Source organism: Zerene cesonia, chromosome 27, assembly GCF_012273895.1.
Source record: "Zerene cesonia ecotype Mississippi chromosome 27, Zerene_cesonia_1.1, whole genome shotgun sequence".
In the NCBI taxonomy this organism is placed as follows: domain Eukaryota; kingdom Metazoa; phylum Arthropoda; class Insecta; order Lepidoptera; family Pieridae; genus Zerene; species Zerene cesonia.
In genome coordinates this window covers 1,702,809-1,712,804 of record NC_052128.1, presented here as the reverse complement: position 1 = coordinate 1,712,804, position 9,996 = coordinate 1,702,809, and positions in this window count along the sequence as shown.

Here is a 9,996-nt window from a genome sequence, read left to right as displayed (position 1 = left end):
GTAACTTCATACCATTGAATATTTTTACAAACAACATCTTTTTCAAACGATTAACGAAACCTCTTTATTTCATAAAATAATATTTAAGGATTACTTTTTTTTTTATTTACCAAAAACAACTTCACTTCGCAATGTTTTGTATATATGCAACTCTAACACAATTCAGATTGATACTTTTACTTCTTTAAGTTATATATATACGTTTTATGTTAGTATACTTCTTAAAGTTCGCGAAAATGAGCAATATGTAATTAATAAAGAAAGCGAAATTATTATTTAAAAGAGAAAAGATTATATTAATTATCGTTGTATGGGGATAACATCACCATACATCGATACGGCTCAAACCAACGACGTAAAACATGATGAGGAAATAGGCATGTTCAAGAAACAAAAGTTCGATGACATGTGACATCTGTCAACTCTTACTTGGTCAGCGAAGTAGATTATGGTCTTAACCCTCATGTAGGCCTGTGTCTCAGAAATGGGAACATGTATGGACTGATGATGAAGCGAAGCCGGGATAAATAGATGTAAAAGCTTATCCTCGCGTAAAACATTGGAAGTTTACTCACAAAACAATATCAAAATTAAGTACGGCCATGGTTCATCGTCTCGAAACTTACAGCTTATTTCGTTACTTGACGTGTAACTTAGTACGCTGGAAGCGAATTAAAGTTTAAACTTGGAACAATAATTATTTTATTACATTCTATTAAGGAATTAGATAATACAAAATATGTTTAGTGTTTTTTCGAAGTGTTTTATCAGGGGTGAAATCACGTCCCTATGTCCCTATGTTAATGCTTAAATCTTTAAAACTACGGAAATAATTTTGATCGGATTTTTTAATAGATAGGATGATTCAGGAAGAAGGCTTATATGTATAATAACATCTAAGAAAGTACTCCTTTATAACGCGTGCAAAGTCGCGGGCAAAAGCTAGTAATATCTAAGGGTAAAGTTTAATCATATAAGTGGTATAGATATCTAATCGGATTATTTCTTGAAACTTCAAGATGTATAAGTACATAAGCTGTCCTCGTAAGTACTATGAGAAATACTAAACGTGTGCGGAGACGGGTTAGCGTAATAACTAAGAGATACTAGGTTAAGAAAGCAATAATATAGCAAGATGTAGCACCAGAACAACTTGTAAACTACTAGCTGCGCCCCGCGGTTTCACCCGCGTAAGTCCGTATCCCATAGGAATATCGGGATAAAAAGTTGCATATATGTTATTCCAGTTGCCCAGCTGTCTACGTACCAAATTTTATTGCCATCGGTTGAGTAGTTAGTGCGTGAAAGAGCAACAAACGCACACACATCGTCACAAACTTTCGCATTTATAATATTAGTAGGATTTCACGTAAATACATTAGAAACCAGTAAAATGTGTATGTTATATGTTATATAACAGCAGGATATGATTTTACGCCAATTTCGTATAAAATCCTAAGTAACAAGTTGAGCAAATACTCTTTGCCGAAGGATCTATTAGTTTTTTAAATAACTGTATACAACATACTTATAAAAATTCAAGCAAACCACATTATAAAGTAACATTTTCCATTTCGAAGCTCTGCTTCTTGGAGCGGCATTACCAATACATAAGACAGTACAAGTTTACAGCATACACCAATTTGGTTTATAAACACTAAAATCCGAAAATCTCTCAAATCTCTTATTTAAGCCAAAACACGGGTAAAATTCATAGTAATATTGCATGCGCACGCTAAAGCTTAGAGACGAAGCTTAGACTTTCAAGAAGGTTCTGTCGTAGCTCGAATGTATGTAGAATAACCCTATCAAATTGTTTAAATATTAGCGCTTCTATTACAGAAAAAATATGGGTAAAGAATACCTCGCGCTCGCCCTTTATCCAGCCGGATAGATCCCTATTTTTTATGTCACAGTCGGCAATGGAGCTGGTGGGACGCCTGGTGGTAAGCGCTACCACCACCCATGAACATTTGTAGAGGCGTAAGGTCTGCAACCGACCTCGACTACCACATACAAAAGGATTAGGATAAAAAAATAGTTCACGTATTAAATATTTAATTAAATTTCGTCGCGCACGCTTCGGAACGAATTGGGCCAGCTTGCACCGTAAGGAACCACAACATAGCATTTAATATTTTCAAGATAAAACTTCATAAATATTATTGTATGGGATCTATTTGATTCATTATTGACTAGTATCGCAGATATTTCAATAATAATGTGGATAAATGTTAGTTATTAATCAAATTTGAACCCACGTCCTTCATATAAATATGATACATTAACCAGTCATCAACATCCATCATCCAATATCTCCATTGTATATACGATTACATATAAAATTGATTACAAATACTGTATACATTCCGTTATTGTACACTGAAGGTTATCCAATCTCTCGAGTATTTTGTTACCGTTTTACAAACTATTCCATAGGTATAATAATATGAAGCTGAAGAGTTTATTTGTTTTGAACACACTGACCTCACGAACTACTAGACCATTCATTTGATGATTGGTCTAGTATATCTAGTATATCTTCAATAAAAAGCATTTCTCGGCTCATTGATTATTTGCCATTTTTTAACTATAATGGTTATTTATGCATTATTCTTATCTTCGCAAATTCTCCTTTGTGGAATTGTAATTTCGTAAAAAATCATTTTGATTACATTTTAATCAATGAAACAATCATATATCAAATATTTATTCCTTCTGAATTTATCCCTTCTCATTTACATGAACACTAGATGTTCCAGATTAAGCCTAGTTTCATTTAGCTTGCAAATTGTACCCGGATTGTATACATCTTTTGTCATAATGCTTAAAACCATACAAACAAACTGATTTGTCAAATTAACTCATTACAACAAAATAGTCGAGATATAAACGATGACAAAAATATGTTAAAAGACTTTCAACATAATGATTATTAAAATAAACATTCACTCCTCAAAAACATCATAGAAAAATCTATAGATAGATATAATTGTACGTCAGCTTTAAGTGGAACGTGTAGGCCGATCGCCAATTATTTGCAAACACACCATTTAATTTCCTTTGTGTATTGGGAAAGGTTAAATTAAAATAATATCAAACTATACGTCCTAAAATAATTTATTCCGTACGTCTGTGAAAAACGCTCTAGAGCACGTACGAGTAAATAATTATACATAATATTCATGCGAAAGTAATTTATATTATATTCTCAATACAAAAGTACAAAATGATTAAAAAAGCTGCGAACGAAATAATACTAAAGATGTACAGTTGAGTGATTGTGTTTTATATTTTCTGAAATCAAAATCAAATTCCATGAAATAAGAGAGTACTTTTGAATCATTTTACGGTAAAAATCGTAAACAATCTATACAATTTAATTTTTCTACTAATAACAATACTTCATTTTCTTTTTTAATATTAGAATGGCAATTGAACTGGTAGTTCGCTCGATCGTTTGTTGTCGCTGCAAATGTTTGCAGAGGAAAATGCGTTACCCGCTTTTAATGGATAAGGAATAAGGAAATGATTGACGAAATAGACTAGGAAGGGTGAAGAAAAGGAAGCAAGCCACCACGCCTAAAAGGGCATCTTGTTCTTAATTAAATAATGCAGAGGGTCCTTATGTAATAACAAACCTTCTTTAATTCGAAAATTGCTTTTATGGAAATAATATTTTTCTTCTGCAAATCGAATACATTTCAGAAAATTACTACTTACTCTAACTCTATAGTTAACTATTTTATATAAATTTTAGTATTTCTCGTAACTGTTATATTCGAATAGGCCCGTATCCTATTCCAGTCCTTTAAGTCCTCTCCGCTAGCTTAGTTACCTTTTTTAGAGGAACAATGAACCGCCAAATAGTGATGAGATACATAAAAACAAGTGCTTTTTTAATTTAAAACAAATGCACGAACATTTTCATTCTAAATACAAACACTATTTCCCTTTACACTCTGTTAATGTGTATCCTAATCACAGATGATATATCAAACTAGATGGATGCACATTAATCGAAAACCGAGTGCGCTAAAATAAAATGCATACAGCATTTCGATACGAACATTATCTAAGCTGTTGTGATTGAAATTTACTGAGGTTCTTTGTTTACTTTATTAAATTACGACAACTAGAAAATACAACCCATTCTGCTTGTTCGTTTGTATGGATTTTTACTATATAAGTTAACAAATCAAATATTTAATTTTTAGTTTTATAGCATTGAAATGCTTTATAAAATGAGAAATTTTGAAAAAATAGAAAAAAATTGATCACGAGGCAGGATTGCGGTTAGGCAAAAAATTTCCCAAATCAAATATTGTTTTGTTTTGTTAAAAATATACACAAATTCTGTCGTGCTGTCCTCAAGTATCTTACTTTTCTTATAATATTATGTATTGAAGAGAACAATAATCATATCCAGTCCTATATATAATCTGTGGTAACCCAACAGCCTCCGCGGGAAGTAGCCTCAAGTTCAACATGCAAGGCTGAGTCCCGGGTGCGGGTGACCTACTTACAATATCCTTGGCATTATTTTAAGATCCCTGTATGCGAAACATATCATTCTTGGGGTATTTGACAGTTTATTTATAGACTTCTTTTGATCATGAATTGTATAACACGTATATAATAAGGGATGCCTTGGGAATTGATGGAATGTTTTAGCAGTTTCAATTGCTGGGGCTTTTATTTCTTATGACATAGCGAGCATATGAAAGTGTCGCGTGATTGTAAGCGACATCCCCTGTTTGTGAACAATTTTAGAGGCAGGTGCTATCAAAATATGTCGCCCGCTAAAAGTAAAGGATAAGGGGGATATTACACTATTTTTCTTGAATGATACATCTATGAGTAAATTTTATTGGATAAATTAAAAATTAAAATTTAATTGAATGGTCAATGAAAATGGATCAAACATATGATCACTTATATGATTCAAGATAAATGATAGTATAATATCCTCCTAAGGAATGGATTTGTTAGAGGTTAAGTTAGAGGAAAAGGAAACAATCTCCCGCTCTCACCGTAGATAACATAATAGTATTTACATGCTATCATTTCATGCCAATCTGTGAGATGAGGTACCTTCCTCTGGGCGAGCTGGCCTACTTCGTGCAGAGGCTTCTTCAGCAGCCGCATTAAGACATATACGATATTCGGTTTACTTTTCAGTTTGTACTATCTATGTTTGTACTATCTATGTGTCATAACATTTTCATATTCTTAATATTCACTATTAAATACTGCAAGGAAGAATTAAGAGAAAAAATTGTATTTACACGATTTTAATAATCATATTTCCGAGAAAATAATTTCCTAATAACCTAAAAATATGCTTTAGTTAGGGCGTATAGGTGTAGTAGTTTCACATCCACGCGTTAATATCACTTGTTTAAGATCAATAATATTTATTCTGTAGCACGATTTCTTTTTTTCATATAGACAAACCTTCTTCTTGTCTTACAAACACTTTTTTATTTGTTCTTGCCCATTGATCCCTCCGTATCCCTGACCTATATATAAGGACCTTGGCATTCTTAGTTCTCGCGGGGGAAACAAAATAAATAATATATCTTACCGCATTTATTGCTTTGCCAATATAAACATAATAAAAATTTGAAGGACCAAGGATGAGAATCGGAAGTTTATTCGACTTATTTCTAAGGTCCCAAATTTTGTTAAAATAAGTTTGTTTGAAGAGATTTGAGAGGACATATGTACAATAGGCCTACAACATTTAACAACACAACTAAATATTTTATGAAGTAATTAAGCATAAAAATGCACTCTTTGATTCTGACTTTGATCTAGATATATCTAAATCTATAATTTATGTATAACGTATTGATACGTTTTTATTTATATTCTGTTGGTTTATTGAGAGCTCCCATATACACCAATAGTTCTTATTCCCGTATTTGGTACACAATAATATTTATCAATCACAAGTCGGAGAACGGCTTATTCGACAAATTGTCATTTGACAAGTTTCGTGATGCTGCAAATAAAGACTACGTAATTATATTTCATACTAGCTTTTGGCCGCGGAACCCGCATGTAATCAGGACATTTACAAATGATTTAGCTATCATAAAAAAATATCCTATCACCCAAGTTGGCTCATACCCTGTTTGTGTACCAAATTTCATCAAAATCCGATCGATCGTGATTGACGGACAGACAAACTTTCCTTTATAATATTAGTGTAACAGAAGCAATCGCCTTCCTCACTGAATGACCTCATGCCGAACGTATTCACTGTCAAATCCAGATCACATTGACCTTGGTTTTGTTTTTAGATCGAATATGCTTTACACACACACTTGCATATGTACCCAAGTTATATCTGTGTAATGTCTTTTGTAAACACATTATTGAAAATTTTCTGCAAAAAACTCTAGTTAGAATAAAAATAAACAATATCCAAATACAGTTCGAAAGCCCTTTTCCTTACCCTTGCCAGTTATTTACTGTATTCCTCTAGTTCATCCCTTTCTAATTTGAAGTCGGCAATCCATTTGTAGAGGCGTATGATCTGTAATTTACCTTACGCCTCTGCAAATGTTCATGGGCGGTGGTAGCGCCTACCATCAGGCGACCCATCAGCTCCATTGTCGACGATGACATACAGAAAAAAGAAAAGAGTTCGTATTATATCATTTTTTGTTATTGTTTGTGGCACGTGGGTTACATATAAAAAATAAGCCTGTTATATTTCATTGATTCAACAGTGTCCAATCTTCACAAGAAACAACAGATTTCGTTCATAAGTTTTATTTAAGGCACCAAATTATAGCTCCGAAAATAGATCAGGCTAACTTATCGAGAATGACGTCGTTTTCCAAAAACACTACTATTTGACTTTCATGAGCATAACGATCAGCTTACCGCTTCTTGTTAGATCTCAGGTGTCAAAGCACTTCATTACGCCCAAAATAGACGACGCTCCGGGAAAACGGGACAGACAAAAAGGGGAGAAAATAGTTTTCTTGGCTGTGGGTTCCGTATAGTTTGAATATGCGTTCAACTATTTACAACCATTTTAATAATCCTTACGAGAAACATTCTAGGGAAAAAAGGGCTATGTGTGAACTTATTTACAATAAAGGTTACCGACATCCCTGGAAGAGTACCACTCCAGACTAAAAGGGAATCTAATGACAACAATTTCCTATCAAACACAAAAAGAATCACGGTAATCGGTTAAATCCAACGAAAATCCACCGAGTATCGTCTAGCAAAGCCGAGAAAAGTCACTTAACTCCTTCGTATTCGGGAACTTTAAATACTAATCAATAACTGAAAATTTAACAACAATAAAATACACAGGCAGTATAAGAACATGAATAACTGAACACCTAATTACCTAATCATTTATAATTTATTACACAAGCTGAGATTTATATATACGAACACCTTAATTCATTAAAAAGTGTCTTCTTTTTAACACGGGTTCAAATAACTGATCTCTAAAAGCCGTCATTTGTGGTATCCGATACCATCTAAAGGTGATACCGAATAATGAAGTTTGAAAAGTTCCAGAGATTTAATCACTTAATGGGCGTAAAAATTTATGCTTCAAAAGATTATATCTTTGAAGAAGTGCTTAATACAATTACTGTTGTTACTCAGATTAATGAATGGGTGAATTATAAATTTATTAAAGCCTAGATTACGAAGGTAGTTATAGGAATTTTGTCTGGACAGTTAGAAATAAATAGTGAAGGACAAAAGGGGCAATTTAATTATTATATTTAACTATGTGCATTTAAAAAGAGAATAAAATTAAAAAGTAATACAAGATTAGAACTATAATAATAATGATACACAACGTTAAATAAAGTGTTACAGGAATCCCTAGAAATAAATATAAAAAAATAGATACTTGGCCAGCGTGGTGGATTATGGCCTGAACCCTCACAGGAGGCCTGTGTCCCAGCAGTGGGAACATATATGGGCTGATGATGATGAGATAGGCGATGATGATGAAAATGATGGTGATATATATGAGCGGATAGTATGAAACAATTTGCAAACGTTCTTTGCATTCATCTAACAGACTTGACTTGAACTGACTGTCACAAATGCAACAGCTATCGTGAGAATAGATTTTGCAAGGATTCAGTTGGAGCCGACAAATCTTTACAATTTTATTAAAGAAGAATGTTCAAACATCCGTGCCTACATAATTATTACGGAATATATCATATTGTATACATGTGTACCATTCTTATATAATATAGATTTACTCTAAAATAATTGAACACCTGGGCCTTTCCGACCCTTTTACATATCTCTCGATTTCCTTTCAATTCTAAATATAACATATGAATTCTGTTAAATCATCTCCCAAGGAAGTTAATTTAATACGACTGAGTGAGTGTTTCTTTAAGAAATATAACCTATTCGCCTTGGCCTCATTTGGGTAGTTATATTATTTATTTTGTATGCATTTATTATTACCTGAAGATGTCAACAACTATATGGAAATCAGATGTCCCGTTGATCTGTAACCAGTAAACCCGCCATACACTATTCTTATATGAAGGACTCGATTTTTCCAGATGGTAAATTGTTTTAGATAAATATCAAATCATTTTCTCTTTTTTATAATAGTTGATCCCGTGAAGCAGAGAATTATAACTTTTTGCAATGTTCGTTAAAAGTAAATCGCCCAAACTTTTAAAAACATTGTGCATCTAAAAAACAGTTGAAGGAAGTTTTAGGTTGTTAAATTAGGCTCATTTTATGTACCGTATCTATAAAGTCATATTATTATAATATATAATAAGATTTTGATATTTATCTAATATCTTTTATAATAAGACTTGATCGAGGTTTTTCTACTTTCTACAAGAAGCAGAACAGATACACTTATATACTGTTTACCTAATGTATTCAAGTTTTAATTATTGTGAGCGCTAATGACCTCGTTTGTTAAAAGCGACCTTAAATATAATAAATAAATCATATAAAAGTATTTGTGTACTCCAACCGGAGGAACTTCCAAGTAAACGGAGTATAATTCGCAGAAATACTCTTTTCATGTGAACTTCTATTCATACATACATAAAATACCTCCATTTTATACTATATTCATATGTTACATTACTTTCTCATATACGTCAAAGATAAACGAAATAGAAAAATTGTCGCTAAGAACCCAGAACAATTGGAAATACGAGGCAGTCTTTTACGAGCTTTTTAACTTTAATAAAGCGGACTGTCTTGCTATTAACTTAAGAATTTACTAATAAAAGTTTGTCATAACAACATCCTCAATGCCTGTACGTAATAAAGTGAAGACCGGTTCAAAGAGAAAATTATTTAGTTTACTGTGCGCTGCCTTAAGTTCAATGCGAAACATTTTAATGAAATATCTTATTTTTACACGTGTTCCTTTTCTCTTACTATTTAGATAGAAATGTAGAAAGATTCTTAGTACTCGCTGAGCACACTATTCAATTCTCAGCTTATATCTAAATCTCTCACATTACACTCTATTATTTTCTACCGCGGTTTCACATGGTGGGATTAGTGAAAAGACAGATAAATACTTGAGGAAAATCGAACTAAAACTAATCAATAATAATCAAAAGTTCTTTGATAGATATGAAGATTCGAACACGAGCTGTCAATAACCAATGAATATTCAAAACTGTTTCCACCACTAGTCTCTCCCTGGTCCTTCCAAACTATGGATGGATTATATCAGAATATTCACACTTGAATTTGGGCAATCTGTACTAAATTTTATAAGTCTCTTATCATAGAAAACGATACTATAGATTACCAGTAAGGCCAACAAGGTTAATAAATCCCAACGCAAGAATACTAATATACTAATATTATAAAGCTGGAGAGTTTTTTTTTTGAACGCGCTAATCTCAGGAACTACGGAACTACGGAGCGATAGTCCAGTTATTGAGGAAGGCTTTAGGTTATATATGTACCACGGGCCGGGGCGGACCGCTAGTTGATAATATA